This window comes from Apodemus sylvaticus, chromosome 11 (genome assembly GCF_947179515.1).
Source record: "Apodemus sylvaticus chromosome 11, mApoSyl1.1, whole genome shotgun sequence".
Classification (NCBI taxonomy): domain Eukaryota; kingdom Metazoa; phylum Chordata; class Mammalia; order Rodentia; family Muridae; genus Apodemus; species Apodemus sylvaticus.
In genome coordinates this window covers 90,458,138-90,480,365 of record NC_067482.1, presented here as the reverse complement: position 1 = coordinate 90,480,365, position 22,228 = coordinate 90,458,138, and positions in this window count along the sequence as shown.

Sequence of the window (22,228 nt, the reverse complement as noted above, 5' to 3'; positions counted from 1 at the left end):
ATATGAATTCTGTAAAGAGTAATGAAAGTTTATAAGTGTATATATTTTATCATTTATTACTGTCTCTTTTGAAGAACATGAATGGCATATTTACCACAAGCAGAGATTTAGCATCTGTTTTTAAGGAGTGTGCTGAACCTGGAGAATGTCATGAGTAGAGACTTTGGCTACCAGTTTCTCTAAGTCTGTATTGAAAACACATCATAACAAAATAACTATGTAAAGTGACTATGCATTTTGGTGAAAAAGAAATCAATCAAAAAATTTGTAAAACTATAGTTGTTTACACATGTCTTTGAGGTAACCCAGGTATAGAAGTCAGCAACTTAAAATCATTTTCTGACACATGATTGTAGCTTATATTTAGTTCTGAACATATAAATGTTACTAGTCTACTTCCTAATGCTGTGACCCTTTAATACATTTCCTAATGCTGTAGTGACCCTCACCAGTAAAATTATTTTTGTTGCTACTGCATAACTGGAAATTTACTGCTGTTATGAACTGGAATGATATGCAGAATATCTGATATGTGATCTCGGTGAAAATATCATTAGACCACGAAAGGATCATGAAGCAAAGGTTCAGAACCACTGAGAAGTGTTTTGCTTTATTTAATTATTTTTGTATACTAAGAGTGACACAGTAATTAAAGTGAGAAACATGATTGATCACTCATATCCGCTAGCTCTATAAAAAAGGCATATAAGTAAATTAATAACACACATATATGTATAAAGTATTTATCAGATATTTTTCAGTACTTTTCAATTGCTACTATTGCTCACTAAAACTGTGAATTTATAATCGTTTGTTGTAAACCTTCGTTGAAATCCAGGGCTTGTGGTACAACTAAGCCAGGGAGCCCAGCTCAGCATGATCCTGTCTGCCACAGGGAACACAGGTTCTAATTTGTCTGATATCTAAATTTGAGAAAACATGTTAAAAAAACGAGTGAGTACAAGACCAATTTTCAGTAAAATAAATTTTTGGGCTCTACAATTTTTGGAAAATTTCTCATCTACCATTAGTATATTAGGCCTGTCTTTTTTAACTTCACCAGTCCCAAACACTGCAAAAAAAATGCAATTTAACTGCAGCATTAATGAAGCTGACCAGTCTATAACATGCAGGCACAGTTTTATCACCCATTAAAATATCTAATTAAGGTATTTTTTATCCCAATCACTAAAGAGCTAATCCAGTAACTGTTTCATAAGGAAAAAAAAATCTAGAAATATTTGTTCTAATTCTGTTCATGATAAGAACTTTAAAGACAGAAAATCTCAAGGTATAAAAAGAATGTACTTTTTAATTTGATTTTCTCAATGTTACTATACATCTTAAAGCATCTGCAAAAATATATTGAATTTGTGATATTTCCAATGCACAGATCCACAGGGAATGGATATCTAGCTAACACTACAAGTTTGTTACCTAAAGTTTCCTGGGTATTAAAAAGCTATGCCTCCTGTAAATTCCCATGACCAGCAGGGTAAAAGACACTGTGTTACATGAGAAACAAAGGTTTCATTTTGTAGCTCTAAAAATAATGTACTATGGAAACAAATTGTATTTAGTTTTGATAGAAATAAAATAGGACATACAGTCTCTGTTATTACAAAGAAAACCTGGTCATGATTGAGAGAACACAGCCTAGCATCAGAAGACTTTGTTGATGTTTCCATTCCTCATTTTTTCATTACTGAGTCACATGGATTGTGCAGACACCAGCAAACCTCACCAATTTCTGAATAACTTTATGAAATATGATATCAACTCTGACAAAGAAGAAAATGATATTACCTGCTTATACCTTGGGATTTTTTTTTGCAGAATACTATTAATCATTTCAAACAATGCTTCCTTTTCCTGCTTGCAGATATGCTTTCTTATGTTATAATCAGAATTGTTCATATCATTCTATAATTGTGGGATTCTTAAACTTATACCATGTCATAGGGACATGGCCTTCATTTCATAATGTGCAGTGAACATTCTTTTTTTATTTTTGATGGCTTAGTTACTGGGACCTATATCTCAAAATAAGTAGAAAGTATTTCTCATGTACAAATTCACTGGCATATTAAACTTTTAGTTTTGTTTTTACATGAATAAATGGGGTAAGATAAATTGACCATCCAGAATTTTAATATATCTTCTTAGGAAGAAATATTCTATTTATTAGTAAATTAATAATTCACATATGATCCCATATGTTCCCAAAACCTGCAGCTTTATCAAAGGTGAGAATATAGCACACTCTGTATAACTTCCTATTTGAAAGTTAATAGAGAATAACTCAGTGAAAATTTAAAAAATACAGTTGACTTTAAAAAGAAAATTTCAAAATAAGTTACAATAACATGTGTTACATTTTCAAGACATTTAAAAAATATTTAAGTTTTTAACTCTGGCCAATTCTTTGGTAACTTTGTGAAGTATCAGGATGTAATTCACTATAAAACAAATTGATGAATTAAAATGCAGCTGTAATGAATATCAGCCATGGAACATGTAGAGCTGAGCATCTCAGACAGCCATTAACAACTATTCTGAAGGTGAGGAGAATATACCTGAAGATTTGGGGAGGTAGTGCCTTGGTGGTCAGTGAGAACTTTTTTTTCAAAGATCCATTACTGCTAGTAGAGGTATATGTGTATTAGGATTAAAGTGCCTAATAAAACTGATATATTGGAAACTTAACTCCATGAAGCTGTGCTTATGCACTATGTGGCTTAGTGAGATGTGGTTGACAGCCACTGGAGAGTTTACGCTCTTTAGTTAATTGTCTTTGCCTATCATGGGATACGACATATCTGCACTATAAAAGCAAGATCCAACTTTTTGGGTTTTCATTTCTCTACAAGGTCTTTTTGTGTATAACAGGTTGGGCTCAAACTTGTCCTCCCAATGTCCCTGCTCCTATATACTAGATACTGTACTACTAGCAAAGTTTTTATGTACCCATTTAAGATTCCTTGTTTTGAGACCATGATCCCAATGGTACAATACCAAGAGTCCCTAGTTCAGTTCCAGTAATATGCATCCCAATGCAGAAATATGGAAGTTAAGTGAAAATGTGTAACCTGTGCAGTATTCTGTTTTTGATAATTCCCTCAAAAGCCCATGAGCTACAGGCTTATGGAGTGGTGCAGCTTTTTTTTTCTTTTTCTTTTTTTGAACAGAACACCAATAGTTTATGCTCTAAGATCAAGAATTGACAAATGGGACCTCATAAAATTACAAAGTTTCTCTGGTGCATCTTTATGTATAAGGAACTTGTCAGAGATCAATAGGTCATTGGAAGCATGTACTGAACAAAATTCCATTAGTACTGAAAGAGATTCTATTAATCTAACATCTTTTAGCTTCCTAGAATCGCAGGCTTACTGTAATCTATGATGACTAACAATGTCATATGCCATACTCATTAGAGGAACATAGGGCCTCTGGATCCTGGTTGAGAAATTCTAAAATATGTGAGTTAAATAAAACTTTGTTTCATAACCTATCTTATACTGTATAGGGACTCTTGTCTGTGTTACTAGCAGAAAAGAATCTCATGAAATGGGTACTGATAGAAGGCTCTTGGCACAAAGTTACCAGTTTCTTTACTATTTTTGATCTTTGGAATATAGAATTTCACTAAAGCTAAGCAGTAGTCATTGTCCTTTTACCCCCAATAGTCTTTGTACTTCTAACTCCTGACTATTATGTCTCGAGGGATCATTTTCTGTAACACGACCAATGTGCACATAATATATGATGTGGGTTCTCCATTCCATTCCACACTTTTTCCATGACTTTTATTCTTTATTCCTAAATAAACTATCTTCTTAGTCTTTACAGCTTTTCCACTGACACACCACACACACACACACACACACCACCACCACCACAACAGCCACCACCACCAGCAGCAGCAACAGCAACAACAACAAAACCCAATTACATCACTGTGAAAACTGAGTAAGCTTTTTCAATGTAAGATCGTATTGGTTCTCTTGTCTCAGTTAAACAAGAGCAGAGGACACAGACTACCAGGGCTAATGGTATGTCCATGAGTACAAATCTAGTCATGCCACTCAAGTGTTGAAGAAGGCAGGAGTAAACAAAGAGTTGCAAAGTGCATCATAAAATGCTCACTACAATGTGGGTGATTACGTATTGCTATTATGATATTTGCATAAACAAGGAAATGCCAATTCCTTAGAACTCCTGGTCCTTTAAAACGCAGAAATAAATTCCATTGTATTGCTGAAGAAAACTTGCTTGTGCTTAGTTAGATCTTGAGAAAATGCATTTCTACTAGAATGATCTGTATTCCAGGTGTTGGCTTTTCGCTTAGCCTAAACCCAGGGCCAGATCATCTGGAAATAGCACCTTAACCATGAACTATGTAGTACAAAGTGAACACATTTTTAGGTATAGTAATCCAGATTCCTTAAGTGCTTTTCTTCATATACTAGGTCAATTTACCAACATTTCCTTTCATTGAGAATTTTAATTCTGGCATTCAAAAGTAGATGTCCCAAACTAGGGTTACGTATGCCACAGATAAGTAGCCTAATATATTTAAACCATGCAACCCGAAGATGGCTACAGATTATCCTTGCCCTGTCAAAAATGGTGTGCATAAAGTAACATTTTTACCATATTTTTCTATGTCTTATATCTTACCTCACCTGATTTAAGGGGGAAAAAACTACAAAGTACCCAATGTTGGATTAAAAACAACACTTAGTCTTGGCTCTCATCAGAGGCATTTATAATAGCTTAAAATACTCTTGGCCATCTGGTATATATAACACTAAATTTATGAAGTGTTTTCACTCTAGTGATTCAGAAATTGTAGCAGCATTCTTTAACTTCAACAAAGTTTAGCTACACTCCCAAATACCCAAAGAAGTTCATTTATTGATTTGTTCTTATTTCTCACACATTTTCATTAGAATAATGGAGAGTCTCTATATAAATGTCTTACAAACCTTTTCTTATAATAGATTTAGAACTGGATATTCTGTTTTATAAAGGTTATTTCGGTTTATTGTGCTATAATTCAGGCCAGGCTCACTTGTTCAAATCACACAATTCTTTACAAACAAATTCCTATCATATACTTTTCTTTTAAATTCCATTTCCACATCATTGTCAAAGTAATGTTTCTCAAAGCATAATATTGGATGTATGAACACATTACTTGGGCTAGTTTTTGCTTCTAGTTGACTGGTATGTTCAACACTTAACTATAGAATATAAGCTCCAGGAAATTTCATAATTGAACACTGAAATTTTGCTTAACATGTAGGTCCTTTCTGTTTTTTCTTTCTCACATCTGAGATTCTTTTATTTTCTTAAATGTCATCCTTTAACTGTCAGGAACTGAAGAAGATCTTCTATCAGTTTTTATCAATTAATAGTTTTAAAGATTATGTTTTAAAATTACAAGTTTTAGTTTTATAGTATTTCTACTAAACATGATTATTACTTGTGTGTGAGTGTGTGTATGTGTGTGCGTGTGCGCATGTGTGTGTGTGTGTGTGTGTGTGTGTGTGTGTGTGTAAGAACCCTAAGATGCAATCTACCATGATATGATGCAGTCAAGGGGGCCTTCCCTATGCTGTTTGATCTTGTGATATGAGTAATAGCTGTTCCCCATACCTCAGGCACTAAAACACTGGTCCCCAGATAAAATTGACTTTAAATTCATTAATATTCCCAAGTTTACTAGCTATTCATTGGCATAAAAGAAAACAGTTATCTTGATTACAAGTTACATAGCAAATATAATTAGAAGGATTATTAAATTTGAAAGGTATGATGAAATGATATGATAAGGGAGTTGCCAGTTAACTTTTAATGTGTTGTCTTCTGAATTTCTTTGTAAGAATATAACTCTCAGAAACAGGAGTACAAATAAGGCAGATCACAGTATCTGGTAATTGTGTGATTCAGAGTAACTCATCAGGAAATTAACCAATAGCAGATATCTCTGAATATTCCTTTTCTAGTAGCTTGCTATAGGAATGATTTGGTTAATTTTCTCCACATGACTCAAGACAGTATCACCAGGGAAAAGGAAATTTCAAATGGAGAAAATGTCCCAATCAGATTGACCTGTAAACAAGCCTGTGTGGCATTTTCTTGACTGGTATAACCATCTACAATGACTGTTAAAATGCCCTAGGCAGTTGGTCCTAAATAAATCAAGCCAAACAAGTTAAGGAAAGAACAATCTAGTAAGCAGCACTCCTCCATTGTCTCTGATTTAGTTCTGCTTCCAGGTCCCTGCCTTAACTTCCTGACTTGGTTTCCCTAAGTTCATCATATTTTATCAAAGCAGTACAAAGGGAACAAAAACAGAAATTAATATAAAAAGTGAAGTATAATTAACAAGAAGGCAGAAAACAGGAACAATTGCTTGAACCTAAACTTCTGGGAATGTTTTAGCTGAAAAGCAGAAGAATTCAGTTTTGTGATAATATTAGAAACAAATAATTTAAAGGTATCTATAAAGCACTACGGCATTCTGCCAATAGTTCACTTCCATATGCAACTTTCTGGTTAGATTTGAATTAATCAAAAATACATCCATATTATAAAAACATGGGCTTAGCTATCAACCTTATCGTTCTCGTTGTATAAGAAAAACAAAAAATACAAATAAAATATTTATGATGTCCTCAAAATAAATTATTTTATACATTTACTAAAAAGACAAAAATAGATACTATACCTTATTCCACACAAATTGAAACAAAAAAGATTTTTGAATATTCAATCACAGAATCAAAAATATACCTCAGAATATTTTGTTTTATTAAGTAACTATATAACTGCATGGAGTGATGAACTGAAACCCATGTAAAAGATCATCAGACAGAGGCCATATTTGCTGTCTGCAGGGACACAAAAGGATCACTAGGTGCTGTATCACCCTGAGCTTTAGATTTCTGGTGGTGCAAACTGCCAGGGGTCTGCCTGCACTCAGGAACTGAGCACATAGGCAGTTCATCTACAACCCAGTCCATCGCAGGACCTGTGTCCTATGTGAGAATCAATAGAGGGAGTGACCCCCACCACAACTTCTTCCCTTCATAATAGAGCAGACAGAGAACACCTGGTTGACCTTGACAACCTAAGTATAGCATTGCTTGAGGCACAAAAGAGGAAGCCAGCATATCAGTAATCTGTGCCAGAAGAAACCCAGTCATCCAGTGTTGCAGAGATAATCTTAAAGATCCACAGTAGGTTGAAGCACCAGCCAGTGACAATAAAACCATCTCACTCCTGGGAGAACCAGATGGCTAAAGGCAAACATAGGAATGTTACTAACAGAAATCAAGGCATTATGGCAGCATCTGAACCCAATTCTCCAACACTAGCAAGTCCTGGATACCTCAACACACCAGAAAAACAAGATTTGGATTTAAAATCACTGGTCATGATGCTAGTACAGGAACACATGAAAGATATACTTAAAGAAATTCAGGAGAAAATGGATCAAAAATTAGAAGCCCTTACATGGGAAACACGAAAATCATTGAAAGAAATTCAGGAGAATACAAAAGTCAATAAGGAGGAAACGCAAAAATCACTTAAAGAAATACAGGAGAACCTTGATCAACAGGCAGAAGTCATGAAAGAGGAAACACAAAAATCGCTTAAAGAATTAGAGGAAAACAAAAACAAGCAAATGACAGACAGAACTGAGCAAAAATTTCCAGGATCTAAAAACAGAAGTAGAAACAACTAAGAAAGCACAAAGGGAGACAACTTTGGAGATAGAAAACCTTGGGAAGAAATCAGGCACCATAGACGCAAATATCAACAACAGAATACAAGAGATAGAAGAAAGAATCTCAGATACCGAAGATACCATAGAAACCATGGACTCAACAGTTAAAGAAAATGCAAAATGCAAAAAGCTTGTAACCCAAAATATCCAGGAAATCCAGGACACAATGAGAAAGCCAAATCTAAGGATTATAGGTATTGATGAGAGTGAAGATTTACAACTTAAAGGGCCAGCAAATATCTTCAACAAAATTATGGAAGAAAACTTCCCTAACCTAAAGTGAGAGATGCCCATGAATATACAAGAAGCCTACAGAACTCCAAACAGACTGGACCAGAACAGAAATACCTCCCGTCACATAATAATCAAAACCCCAAATGAAATATACAAAGAAAGAATACTTAGGGCAGTAAGAGAAAAAGGCCAAGAAACATATAAAGGAAGACCTATCAAAATTACACCAGATTTCTCACCAGAGACCATGAAAGCTAGAAGATCCTGGGCAGAGCTCCTGCAGACTCTAAGAGAACACAAATGCCAGCCGAGACTACTATACCCAGCGAAACTCTCAATTACTATAGATGGAGAAACCAAGATATTCCATGACAAAACCAAATTTATACAATATCTTTCTACAAACCCAGCCCTACAAAGGATAATAGGGGGAAAGCACCATTACAACGAGGGAAACTATTCCCTGGAAAGAGCAGGATATTAAGCTTCTTTCATCAAACCCAAAGAAGATAATCACACACGTATAAAATTAAAATAAAAAATGTTAGGAAGCAGTAACCACTATTCCTTGATATCTCGTAACATCAATGGACTCAATTCCCCAATAAAAAGACAAAGACTGACAGACTGGTTACCTAAACAGGACCCTACATTTTGCTGCATACAGGAAACACACCTCAGTGTCAAAGACAAAAACTACCTTAGAGTAAAAGGCTGGAAGACAATTCTACAAGCAAATTGTCCCACGAAACAAGCCGGAGTTGCCATTCTAATTTCAGATAAAATTGACTTTCAACCTAATGTCATCAAAAGAGATATGGAAGGTCACTACTCGCTGGTCAAAGGAAAAATCCAACAAGAAGAACTCTCAATCCTGAACATCTATGCCCCAAATACAAGGGCGCCCTCATTCATAAAAGAAACTTTACTAAAGCTCAAAGTACACATTGCACCTAACACAATAATTGTGGGTGACTTCAACACTCCACTTTCACCAATGGACCGATCAGGAAACAGAAACTAAACAGGGAGACAGTGAAACTTATTGAAGCTTTGAACCAATTGGAGTTAACAGATATATATAGAACTTTTTACCCAAAGCAAAAGAATATACCTTTTTCTCAGCACCTCATGGTACCTTCTCCAAAATAGATCATATAGTTGGTCACAAGACAGACCTCAACAAATTTAAGAAGTCTGAAATAATCCCATGCCTCCTATCAGATCACTGTGGAGTAAAAGTGGTCTTTAGTAACAGTAAAAACAACAGGAAGTCCACATACACATGGAAACTGAATAATACTCTACTCAATAATACCTTGGTCAAGGAAGAAATAAAGAAAGAAATCAAAGATTTCTTAGAATTTAATGAAAATGAAGGCTCAACATACACAAATCTATGGGACACAATGAAAGCAGAGCTAAGAGGAAAACTAATAGCTTTGAGTGCCTTCAAAAAGAAATTTGAGAGAGCATACACTAGAAGATTAATGGAACAACTGAAAGGACAGGATTTCAAGGCCCATATCTAAACATAGTGAAAGCAATATACAGCAAACCAGTAGCCAACATCAAACTAAATGGAGAGAAACTTGAAGCAATCCCACTAAAATCAGGGACTAGACAAGGCTGCCCCCTCTCTCCATGTCTTTTCAATATAGTTCTTGAAGTCCTAGCTAGAGCAATTAGTCAACAGAAGGAAGTCAAAGGGATACATATTGGAAAGGAAGAAGTCAAACTATCACTATTTGCAGATGATATGATCGTATACTTAAGTGACCCTAAAAACTCTACTAAAGAACACCTACAGTTGATAAACAACTTCAGCAAAGTGGCTGGCTACAAAATCAATGCATGCAAATCAGAAGCCTTTATATATTCAAAGGATAAGCAGACTGAGAAAGAAATTAGGGAAATGACCACCTTCAAAATAGCTACAAACGGCATAAAGTATCTTGGGGTGACTAAACAAGTGAAAGACCTATATGACAAGAACTTCAGATCTCTGAAGAAGGAAATCAAAGAAGATCTCAGAAAATGGAAAAAACTTCCATGCTCGTGGATTGGCAGGATTAATATAGTTAAAATGGCCATCTTGCCAAAGGCATTCTACAGATTCAATGCTATTCTAATAAAAATCCCAACTCCATTCTTCATAGAGCTAGAAAGAGCAATTCTTAAATTCATCTGGAATAACAAAAAACCCAGAATAGCTAAAACTATTCTCAACAGTTAAAAGAACTTCAGGGGGATTCAATATCTGAGACTTTAAACTCTACTACAGAGCAATACTGATAAAAACTGCATGGTATTAGTACAATATCAGGCAAGTGGATCAATGGAATAGGATTGAAGACCCAGAAATGAACCAACACACCTATGGTCACTTGGTCTTCGACAAAGGGGCTGAAAGCATCCAGTGGAAAAAAGATAGTCTTTTCAACAAATGGTGCTGGTTCAATTGGAGGTCAGCATGCAGTAGAATGCGCATTGATCCATTCTTATCTCCTTGTACCAAGCTCAACTCCAAATGGATCAAGGACCTCCACATAAAACCTGACAGACTGAAACTAATCAAAAAGAAACTGGGGAAGACCCTGGAGTACATGGGCACAGGGGAAAAGTTCCTGAATAGAACACCAATAGCTTATGCTCCAAGATCAAGAATTGACAAATGGGACCTCATAAAACTACAAAGTTTCTGTAAGGCAAAGGACACCGTCAAAAGGACAAAATGTCAACCAACAGACTGGGAAAGGATCTTCACCAACCCTAAATCCATCAGAGGACTAATATCTAATATATACAAAGAACTCAAGAAAGTAGAACCCAGAGAACCAAATAACACCATTAAAAAGTGGGGTATGGAGCTAAACAAAGAATTTTCACATGAAGAACTTCGGAGATCTGAGAAACACCTTAAGAAATGTTCAACATCATTAATCATTAGGGAAATGCAAATCAAAACAACCCTGAGATTTCACCTCACACCAGTCAGAATGGCTAAGGTCAATAACTCAGGAGATAGCAGGTGTTGGCGAGGATGCGGAGAAAGAGGAACACTCCTCCACTGGTGGGATTGCAAGATGGTGCAACCACTTTGGAAATCAGTCTGGTGGTTCCTCAGAAAACTGGGCATGTCATTTTCCGAGGACCCTGTCATACCACTACTGGGCATATATCCAGAGGATTCTTCAGCATGCAATAAGGACACATGCTCAACTATGTTCATAGCAGCCCTATTTGTAGTAGCCAGAAGCTGGAAAGAACGTAGGTGTCCTTCAACGAAGGAATGGATACAAATATGTGGTATATTTACACCATTCAGCCACTAGAAACAATGAATTCATGAAATTCTTAGACAAATGGATGGAGCTGGAGAACATCACACTAAGTGAGGTAACCCAGTCTCAAAAGATCAATCACGGTATGCACTCACTGATGAGTGGATATTAGCCTAGAAACTTTGAATACCCAGGACATAATTCACAAATTAAATGATGTCCAAAAAGAATGGAGGAGTGGCCCCTGGTTCTGGAAAGACTAGTGCAAGAGTATAGTGGAATTCCAGAACTGGGAAGTGGGAAGGGGTAGAGGGAAGAATAGGGGGATGGAAGAGGGCTTATGGGACTTACGGGGAGTGGGGACCCAGAAAAGGGGAAATCATTTGCAATGTAAATAAAATAAATAAATAAAAAAAGAAATGCATTTTGAATGTCAAAGATTGGGTTCTTACATTCACTGTTATTAAAAAAATGCATCACAAAGTATATGCAATTTTCCCCCAAGAGTCTTTGAAGGCAGTTGAGTGATCTTCACATTTTCCCAGTCCTTTGGTTTAAAGGATCATAATTGGATGCTGATAAGCCAGATGCTGCCCCATGTCAGAAGGCAGTTGAGCAGTCAAATCCCTTAGCTAGATTCTCTTTAATTTTGATTATCTTATCTGATACTAATCTGGTTTGACTTAAATAGTATATATTTGACTTGGATTATGGCATAACAGAACTTCAGTATTCCTTTCTGCTCATATTGTCTTTCTCTTTTAAAAAGTTGTTTTTATTGACAGTCTCAAACAACCTTTAGATACACTTCCTGCTGAAAGAAAGAGACTAAATGAGTGCTGCATTAAAAAAAATTCTCTGCAGATTCACATTCATCGACATAAACCATGAATCTGCTGAAAACCTAATAGAAATGTGACCAAAAGATTATAATCAAGAATTTCCATTCAGTGGACTTTCTAATGTTCTGAGGTCTTATCCACCTAGAAGAACTTAGTTTTTTCTAGCTACTAATCTTCATGATTTTTTGGGCTTCTGGGTTTCATGTTCTCTATTACACAAATGTAAAGTAACAATCTTTCCAAACCATGAATTCATAATTTTGAATTTCAGGATTGTCTTTCCCAGAATGTTCCTAAGGGAAAATTTGAAATCCCATCAGTGGAGGAAATTAGAAGAAAAAGCAATACTGAGCTACACTTTTCTATTTACTAAATATTTTTTAATGATTTCATAGAATCAAGTTCGAGTATGCATTGCCATATGAAAGTGATTATTATTGAAAAATTAAAGCAAGCCTTCAAGCATACCTGATTCTTAGCTTTATATATATAATGGGGGATCTGAAACCAAATCAGGTTGAAGCTTTCAACACCAAATCTGCTATGTAAGAAAAGTTTTACACACACACACACACACACACACACACACACACACACACACACAATTATTTTTATAATAGTTTACAGTGATTGAAAAGTTCATTATTTATTTAAAAGGAATATTTGCTATAAAAAGATAAAATAAAATATTGACAATGATGAGTCCACCAAAAGGCAATGAAGTCAGGCGAGCCTTATGCAGGAACATTCCTCTGCTACATATACATCTGTAGCCATGGATTCCTCTGTGTATGCTCTTTGTTTGGGAACTTAGTGTCTGGGAGCTCTAGGTGGTCCAGTTAGTTGATATTGTTCTTCCTATGGGGTTTCATTCTTTATGAGTACTCTTCTTGGTTATCAAAATTTCATGTGACTACACATGGAATTAACTAAAATTTATATGAGATATTTTCTTGGCTGAATTATTTGAAGTGAAGACACACTGTAATTTCTGATCTTTTAAAATGGGAAGATCTATCATGAATCTGGGCTACTCCTTTTAGTGGGAGCCTGTATAAAAGGGATTGAGCAAATAAGCATTTTTTTTCTGTGTGGGCTTGCTCTTCCTGTCATGTCTGTTTTCTCACTGACGTTAGAGGCTAATTCTTTTGGAAGTCCAAAATATTCTAAAAACCAGTTGAGACATCCAGCATCATAGACTGAACAACTTCTGTATTCCTGGACTTCCAGTTGTAGGATAGCTATTGTTGGACTAACTTGACACAGCCTGAAAATCACTCCAACAAATCTATTTCTATTTTTTGCTGTCTGGAGAGAGAGAGAGAGAGAGAGAGAGAGAGAGAGAGAGAGAGAGAGAGAGAACTAGGACTATCGCTCTCCCAAAAATGAACTATACAAAGAATTGACAAAACCAGGAGCTGATTCTTTGAGAAAATGAACAAAATAGATAAACTCTTAGCCAGACTAACCAGAGGGCAGAGATACAGTATCCAAATTAACAAAATGAGAAATGAAAAGGGAGATATAACAACAGAAACTGAGGGAAAAGACTATACTCAACACAACTGGAAAATCTGGATGAAATGGACAATTTTCTAGAAAGATACCAAATACCAAAGCTAAATCAAGATCAAATAGACCATCTAAACAGTCCCATAACCCCTAAATAAACAGAAGTCATTGAAAGTTTCCCAACTAAAAAAAAATAAAATAAATAAAATAAAAAATAAAAAAAGCACAGAACCAGATGGTTTTAGTGCAGAATTCTATCAGACCTTCAATGAAGACCTAACACCAATAATCTTCAAACTATTCCACAAAATAGAAACAGAAGGGACACTAGCCAACTTGTTCTATGAAGCCACAATTAAGCTGATACCAAAACCACACAGAGATCTAACAAAGAAAGAGAATTTCAGATCAATTCCCTTATGAATATTGATGCATAAATACTCAATAACATTCTTGCCAACCAAATCCAAGAACACATCAAAATGATCATTCACCATGATCAAGTAGGCTTCATACCAGGGATGCAGAAATAGTTCAATATATGGAAAACCATCAATGTAATCTACTACATAAACGAACTCAAAGGAAAAAAAACTACATGATCATTTCATTAGATGCTGAAAAGGCATTTGACAATATTTAGCATCCTTTCATGTTAAAAGTCTTAGAAAGATCAGGAATTCAAGGCCCAAGCCTAAACATAGTAAAAGCAATATACAGCAAAACAATAACCAACCTCAAACCAAATGGAGAGAAACTTGAAGCAATCCCATTAAAATTAGGGACTAGACAAGACTGCCCTGTTTCCTCATATCTATTCAATATAGTGCTTGAAGTTCTAGCTAGAACAATTAGGCAACAAAAGAAAGTCAAAAGGATACAAATTGAAAGGAAGAAGTCAAAATATCACTAATTGCAGATGAGATGATAATATGCTTAAGCAACCCAAAAAACTAAAAACACGGGAGAACTCCTACAGTTGATAAACAACTTCTGAAAAGTGGCTGCATATAAAATTAACTCAAGCAAATCAGTAGCCTTCCTATACTCCAAGGATAAACAAGCTGAGAAAGAAATTAAGGAATTGACAACCTTCACAATAGTCACAACTATAAAGTATCTTGTTGTGACTCTAACAGGTTGGTTTTATATTTACATATGTATCCACATACATATTTTAATGAAACAATAGTAATTAAACAAGAACAGGTCATGAATTCCATAATAATTTAAGAGGGAATAAATAGGATGTGGAAGGATTTCAACAGAATAGAGGTGGGAAAGGTAAATATAGTACTCATGTTTGAACCTAAAATAATTTTAAAATTCTGGTTAAAAGCTGAGAAATTTTGAAAGTAATATTTTACTATATTTGTTTTGTCAGATTAAATAATTTCTGTATATTCAAATTTTGACAGGTTAATCATAAAGCATGAGCAGCAACATTTAAACATTCCAAATATGAGGTGTTATGAAGGCATCAATTATAGAGCATGAAAATATGTGCTCTTGTATCCAGACTCATCATATGAATCTGGAGAAAAGTATAAATACAGCTTACACCTTTGATAAAGGAGTAGGGAAACCTCTCTGTGAGGGAACTCATGGGACCTGTGTCCCTTTCATTTCTGAACAGGTAAGATTCATCAGCCTTCTTCTCTATCCTCTGGGTATTCCTGGATTGTAGGTAAAGGTGTATCATTCTCTGTGTTCCAGACATTCTTTGGAAGCATTGAGTTATATACTCAGAGGATAATACTTAATTTTAAAAGTTGAGAAAGCATAAATTATTGACTAGATATAAATCAGCATATAAGCATGTCTATAGCAGTTAGCTATCCTTGAAAGTTAATGAAAAAAAGCTACAATTATTTATACATATCTCGGTATACAATTGTGAAATATATCATGGTCACATGCTTTCAATTTGATCTGCATGACATGTAATTTTTCTGACTCTGGGATTATCCTGAAAATGGCAGTAGTGACATGTACAGTGGTTATTATAGCTAGATGATTAACCTTGACTTTCATTAACTGATCATGCCATAAAGACAGTATTTATAACCATTCTATCCATTTATTTGGTACTGATACATTCTGTAGTCAGTAGTACTGCCTCAAATAGAAATACCTAAATATTGACTTCTGCAGGTAATATATTTCTTCCAGCGAGAGAATTTGACTTCTGCAGGTAATATATTTCTTCCAGGAGAGAATTTAAACTCTTCCTGACTCTAGTTCTACAAGGCAGAATACATATATGATAAGATTACAACAATTACTTTGTTGTTAATTTTAGCTTGAAGAAAAACATTTGCTTTTAAAAGTTGCATTATTGTTGTTCCTTGCCAATGATCTAAAGAACACAGGGTTAGGTTGAACTATAATAATTACAAAACTTTAGAGATTGAAGACCTTTTGTGAGGTAAGACATCATTATATTTCTAATGATATGACTATTATAAGGGCATGTGGCTCCCTTTCCCTTGGCTGACTATTTGGACCCTCATCTAGTGCTCACCACACTTTATGGTATGGTTCACCTTTCTTTTTTCACCCAGATTTCAAGAAAAATTATGTTTGTATTAATAAGGAATACATTAAATTTTAAAGTGATATGAATCACTAAATTAAGTACAGCATATTTTTGTAAGATTCTTACTCTTTGAAGTTAGTGGGATATGCCAATTTTTGAATTTTTGAAGCCAACCAGAACAAATTTTATGAACAAAGATTATTATTGTTCATTTCTTTTGATTGTATAAATATGCACATTTATTCTTATAGTAATTAAGAATTTTGGCTTTAATGTGTCTAAATCAACTACACTGTTCAAATTTTAGGAAGAATGTTGTTTCTGAGCTAGGTTCAGAATATAGTGAATTGTTCCTAACCTGTGTGATTTCAATGCAAATTTCAGAATTCTGAGGACTAATTATTATCATCATCAACATCATCATCATCATCATCATCGGCTACTTATGCTGGACAGACTATTTTAGTCATATTTTGTGTGATAATCTGTTTTGTTTCCAAGGTTTACTTCCATAAGTTTTTGAATGCAGGAGTTACAGTCTCCATTAACTTCAAGTTTTACAAAAGACTAAAACTTTCAAATCCAATTGTGTCAGTGTACTAAACAATGATCTCCAAAATTGAAAAATAAAAAATCTTATATCATATTGATAACTGAAATCTGTAGTGTTTCTTGTGTCAGGAGCTTTAACTAAGTAAGCATGATCTTCATCATTTAAATGAACTCATAAATTATGTATTGCCATGTGGTTTTTCACAACTTGGGTATAAAAATGAATAGAAATTACAATCACAAGCCACACGATTATTAAAAGGCAAGAGCTGCAAGCAACATACTAAATGTGCTGGGCTTGTTACTAGGAGTATTAAGATGGCACCAGCATATTGTCATGCATACTAGCATGCTTCAGTAGATTATGACAGTTAGGAGAAGATCAAAACAGATAGTGCTGGTTCAACTGGGGGTCAGCATATAGAAAAATGCAAATTGACCCATTCTTATCTTCTTGTGCAAAGCTCCAAAATGGATCAGGGACCTCCACATAAAATCAAATACTCTGAAACTTATAGAGGGGAAAGTGGGGAAGAACCTCGAACCCATGGACACAGGGGAAAATATCCTAAACAGAACACCAATGGCTTATGATCTAAGATTAGAAATAGATAAGTGGGACCTCATAAAATTGCAGAGTTTGTGTAAGGCAAAGTATACTGTCAATAGGACAAAACAGCAAGCAACAGATTGCGCAAAGATCTTTACCAATCCTATATCCGAGGGCTAATATCCACTATATACAAAGAACTCAAGTAGTTGGACACAAGAGAATCAAATGACCCTATTAAAAAATAGGGCACAGAGCTATCAACAAATTCTCAACTAAAGAATACTGAATAGCCTAGAAGAACCTAAAGTAATGTTCAACATCCATAGTTATCAGGGAAATACAAATCAAAACAAACCTGAGATTCCACCTCACACAAGTCAGAATGGCTAAGTTCAAAAACTAAGGTGAGAGTAAATGATTTAAAGGATGTAGAGAATGAGGAACACTTCACCACTGCTGGTGGGATTGCAATCTGGTACAACCACTCTGGAAATCAGGTTGGTGGTTCCTCAGAAAATTGAACATAGTATTTGCTACCGGAGAACTCAGCTATATCACTCCTGGGCTATATCCAGTATGTTCAGAGCAGCCTTATTTATAATAGCCAGAAGCTGGGAAGAACCTAGATGTCCCTCAATGGAGGAATGGATACAGAAAATGTGGTATATTTAGACAATGGAATACTACTGAGCAATTAAAAACACCGAATTCATGAAATTCTTAGGCAAATGGATAGAACTAGGAAAATAGTATCCTTAGTGATGTAACCCACTCACAAAAGAACACACATGGTAAATACTCACTGATAAGTGGCTATTAGCCTAAAAGATCTGAATGCCCAAGATAGAATACAAAGACCATATCAAGTTCTAGAAGAAGGAAGACTAAAGTGTGGGTGCTTGGTCCTTCTTAGAAAGGGGGAACAAAATACACACAAGAGCAGATATGGAGACAAAGTTTAGAGCAAAGCCTGAAACAAAGGACATCCAGAGACTCTCCCACTTGGGCATTTAACCCATATACCGTCACCAAAATCTGACACTATTGTGGATGCCAAGAAATGCTTGCTGAAAGGAGCATGGGATAGCTATTTCCTGAAAGGCCCTGACAGAGCCTTACAAATACAGAAGCAGATGCTCAAAGCCAACCATTGGACTGAGCACAGGGTCCCCATTGTAGGAATTAGAGAAAGGACTGCAGGAGCTGAAGGGGCTTACAAGCCTGTGGGAAGAAACATTATATCAACCAATCATACCCCCAGCCCCAACATACACCATAGCTCCCAGGAACTAAGCCACCAACCAAGGAGCAACATGGCTCCAGTTTTATATGTAGCAGAGGATGACCTTGTAAGGCAACAATGGCAGGAGACATCCTTGGTCCTATGAAGGCTTGATAGATGCCCCAATATAGGGTAATTGAAGGTGGGGAGGCAGGGGTAGGTGGGTGGTGGAGGAACACCCTCATAGAAGCAGGGAGAGGGGAGATGAGATAGGGGGTTTCCAGGAAAGGGGGTGAACTCCGGGAAAGGGGATAATATTTGAAATGTAAGTAAATAAAAATATCCAATAAAAAAGAGTTGTTTGGGGAAAAAAGAAAAAAAAAAGAGTCTGAATGAAGCTGTGAGCACATAACTACATAGTGCTGTAGCATGTGGGATAGATACATATTTCCATATGTCATGCAACATTTAGAGTGAAAAGTTGCCTAATATACTCAGGTTTCAGTCATATGAAGCAATAGATCCTTCTTGTGTGATGGGGATGGAGAAATGTGCAATGAGACATCACTATCTTCCTAGAGCTATGAATATTCGAAGCTTTCTTTGAATTTTTCATGATTATTTAACTTAATCTCATCATTTCTTTGCATATTCCTCAATTGCTGGAGAAAAATGCTCTTGTTTATAGAATTATGTCTTTTATGGGCATATGGATGCACTTCTGTGGACTGACACTTCAGGATCTTTAAGCTGTCCTCACAGTTTAGACTGTGGCTCAACTTCCGTCATTCCAACCTTGGATTTATATTTATAGACTTAGAAAACTAAATAAGTACTTCTTAAACACATAATGTTGAAGGCACCAGACAGTAATTTCCAGAAGTTTTGATATTTTATGAGAATTGCATGTGTGTGAAAGCAAATATACCCCAGTAGCACAAGGATATTCACCATGATGCCACTATTATACACCAAAATAAAATAACAAAGGACTTCCCAGACTCAGCTTCATGTTGACATAAGTTTTTGGTTAACTCACTTCTGGTTTTATTCAACAAATTGACATTTTCCTTAATACATTCCCATTTCTAAGAGGGAAAGTTTTTAATTTTGTATTTTCTGAACTACCCTGATGACATAATTTTATAAAACATAAGTTTCTCTTTGGAATATTTTAAACAAAGATATTTTGTCCTTTCACTGGGATTATTATCATTAATATTTTATGTTACAAATGTAAGAATTTTATAAAACAGCAAAAAATCATAGGATTCAAGAATTTTGTAAAACAGTAAAAAAAAAAAATCAAGCACCTTCAGATTGATACACAAGGCATAAATTTAACTATTAACCTTTAAAGCCAGAATAATTACCAATTAACTGTAAAAATGTCATTCAGCTCAATAATTATCAGGATCTAAAGCCCATAGTCTGTCAAATCCCTTATATTGTCTTTCCCCTGGCTTGAAATCCAAATAGTAAGCTGAGTGTTTATTAACTGTATTGGAGGTAGTCATCAGAAGAAGCATAAACATGAAGCCCATATGTTACTTATCCTTTCCTGAAGAGCTTTGCCATGGGTCTGAAAGTAATTCCTGACATTAGATACATTGCCTTTTTTTATAAATAAATTACAAAGGTACTGTAATGTAATAATTTTCTAGTCAGAGGAAAGTCTCCATGGACACGTCCAACAAGGATTCACTGCTGCTGACACATCTGACAGGACAAACATGAGCACATTGGTTTGATAGCAGACTCAGTGTAGTCTACAAAGTAGCAAATGAGCTCACACCATTTGGTTTACTCATAGTCTGAATCTCACACCTTGTCTTATACCTTAGTAACATTGTAACCACCTGTTCCTAGAGTAAATGAAGTTTGATTGTAAAGTTAATGTGCTCTTGTCTTCTCTTAAATGGATTTCAGTTCAAGACCTTACATAGGTAGGATACAAAGAATTCCATTTTTGACTCTTCAGTTTTAGAAGCTGATATCCTTTCCTATTTCTCCTTCATGACCATTTATATACAAACATACCGAAGGCTGGGTATGTTAGTAGAAGGGATGACTAATGGAATCTAAATAGTCATAAAAAGAAAATTCCCATGAACTGGATCAACATGAGAATTACAAATGTGATGAATAGGAATGAGATACTACAGAAATTGATATTGCCAAGCGTATCATTTCAGCCACATTTCAATACTCATAACAATTACGTAGAATCAGCAACACTGCACAGCTAATCAACAGCATCTGTTCATCTTCACAGCTGTTACCCAGAGAAGTGCCACTCTCCTCCCCCCTTGGATCTAGACACACTGTGATTGTAATGAACACCTATCCTGATGAGCAATACAGCTTAACATCTTGGAGGAAATTCAAATAGAGGTCCGTTGAAAGTCAGAGTTATGCAGTTACCAAGGAGACTCACTTGTGAGTCAAAACACCAGTTTTACTTTGAGCAAGGCAAGTTTATATTACAGATCCAACCTGCAATTCATTAAAACTTACTCCTCTTAACTGCTGAGGAAACAAAATAGAATTTTAAATAACATTATCAGATATGTACTTAAAAGACTAATTCCCTCACTTACCTATCTATTCAAAGAAAGCACATGTTCTTTTTTAGCCATTGCTTATGCTTTCAATTGAATACCCATAAATATGTTCCCAGAATAATTCATCAGAACAAGAAAATCCATGAGTAAATTACAGAGGAATATTAACTGGATCAATAAAAGGCTATAAAACACTAATGAAGAAGCCCAACTGACACATAGCATCAAGGGAGATTTCTTTTTTCTGGGATCCTATATGCAAACTCATATCTGAATAAAATATTTATGTATGTATGGGATAAATGGACTGACAATAGTCTTGGGAAGCAGAGAGAAAAATAAACACATTTCTCTCCACCACCAGTCAGAATGGCATGGTTCCTTTTTGTGAGTGTTCTATAGCCTCAATAATAGTCTCATACCTTTGGGCCTCCCCTTGAGCTGGATCCCACTTTGAGTCTCTCTGTCGCTGGACCTTCTTTTCCTCAGGCTTCTCACCATTTCCATCCCTGCAGTTCTTTTAGGCAGGAACAATTATGGGTCAGAGTTTTGACTTGAAGCCCTGTCTTCCTGCAAGAGCTGTGCTCTACAAGTTCCCTCTCCGTACTGTCAGGCATGTCATTAGGTTCCTCCCTTTGAGTCATGAGAGTCTGTCACCTCCCAGGTCTCTGGTACGTTCTGGAGCATACCCCCAATCTCCTACCTCCCTAGGTTGCCTGTTTTGATTCTTTCACCCAATACCAGGTCAGGTTCTCCTCTACCTCCACACACCCCTGGGGCCCCTTTCACTCCCAGGTCCTTCCCTCTCTCCCCTACCTGTAATTACTTTCTTCTCCATTCCAAGTGGGACTGAGGCATCCTCACTTGGGCCCTTGGGTATTCTGTAACATTTTTTTTTGCCTAATATCGACTTATCAGTGAGTACATACCATGTCCTTTTCAGTCTGAGTTATCTCACTCAGGATGATATTTTCTAGTTCCATCCATTTGCCTTCATTTTTATTCAGTCATTTTATAAGGAGAGAGATCTGCTTCTACTGAATTCTATAGCATGTGTCTTACAGCTGTCTATGCTGTGACATTAATGTGATATACCAGCTGTGATTTTCAAAAATCCACTTTCAT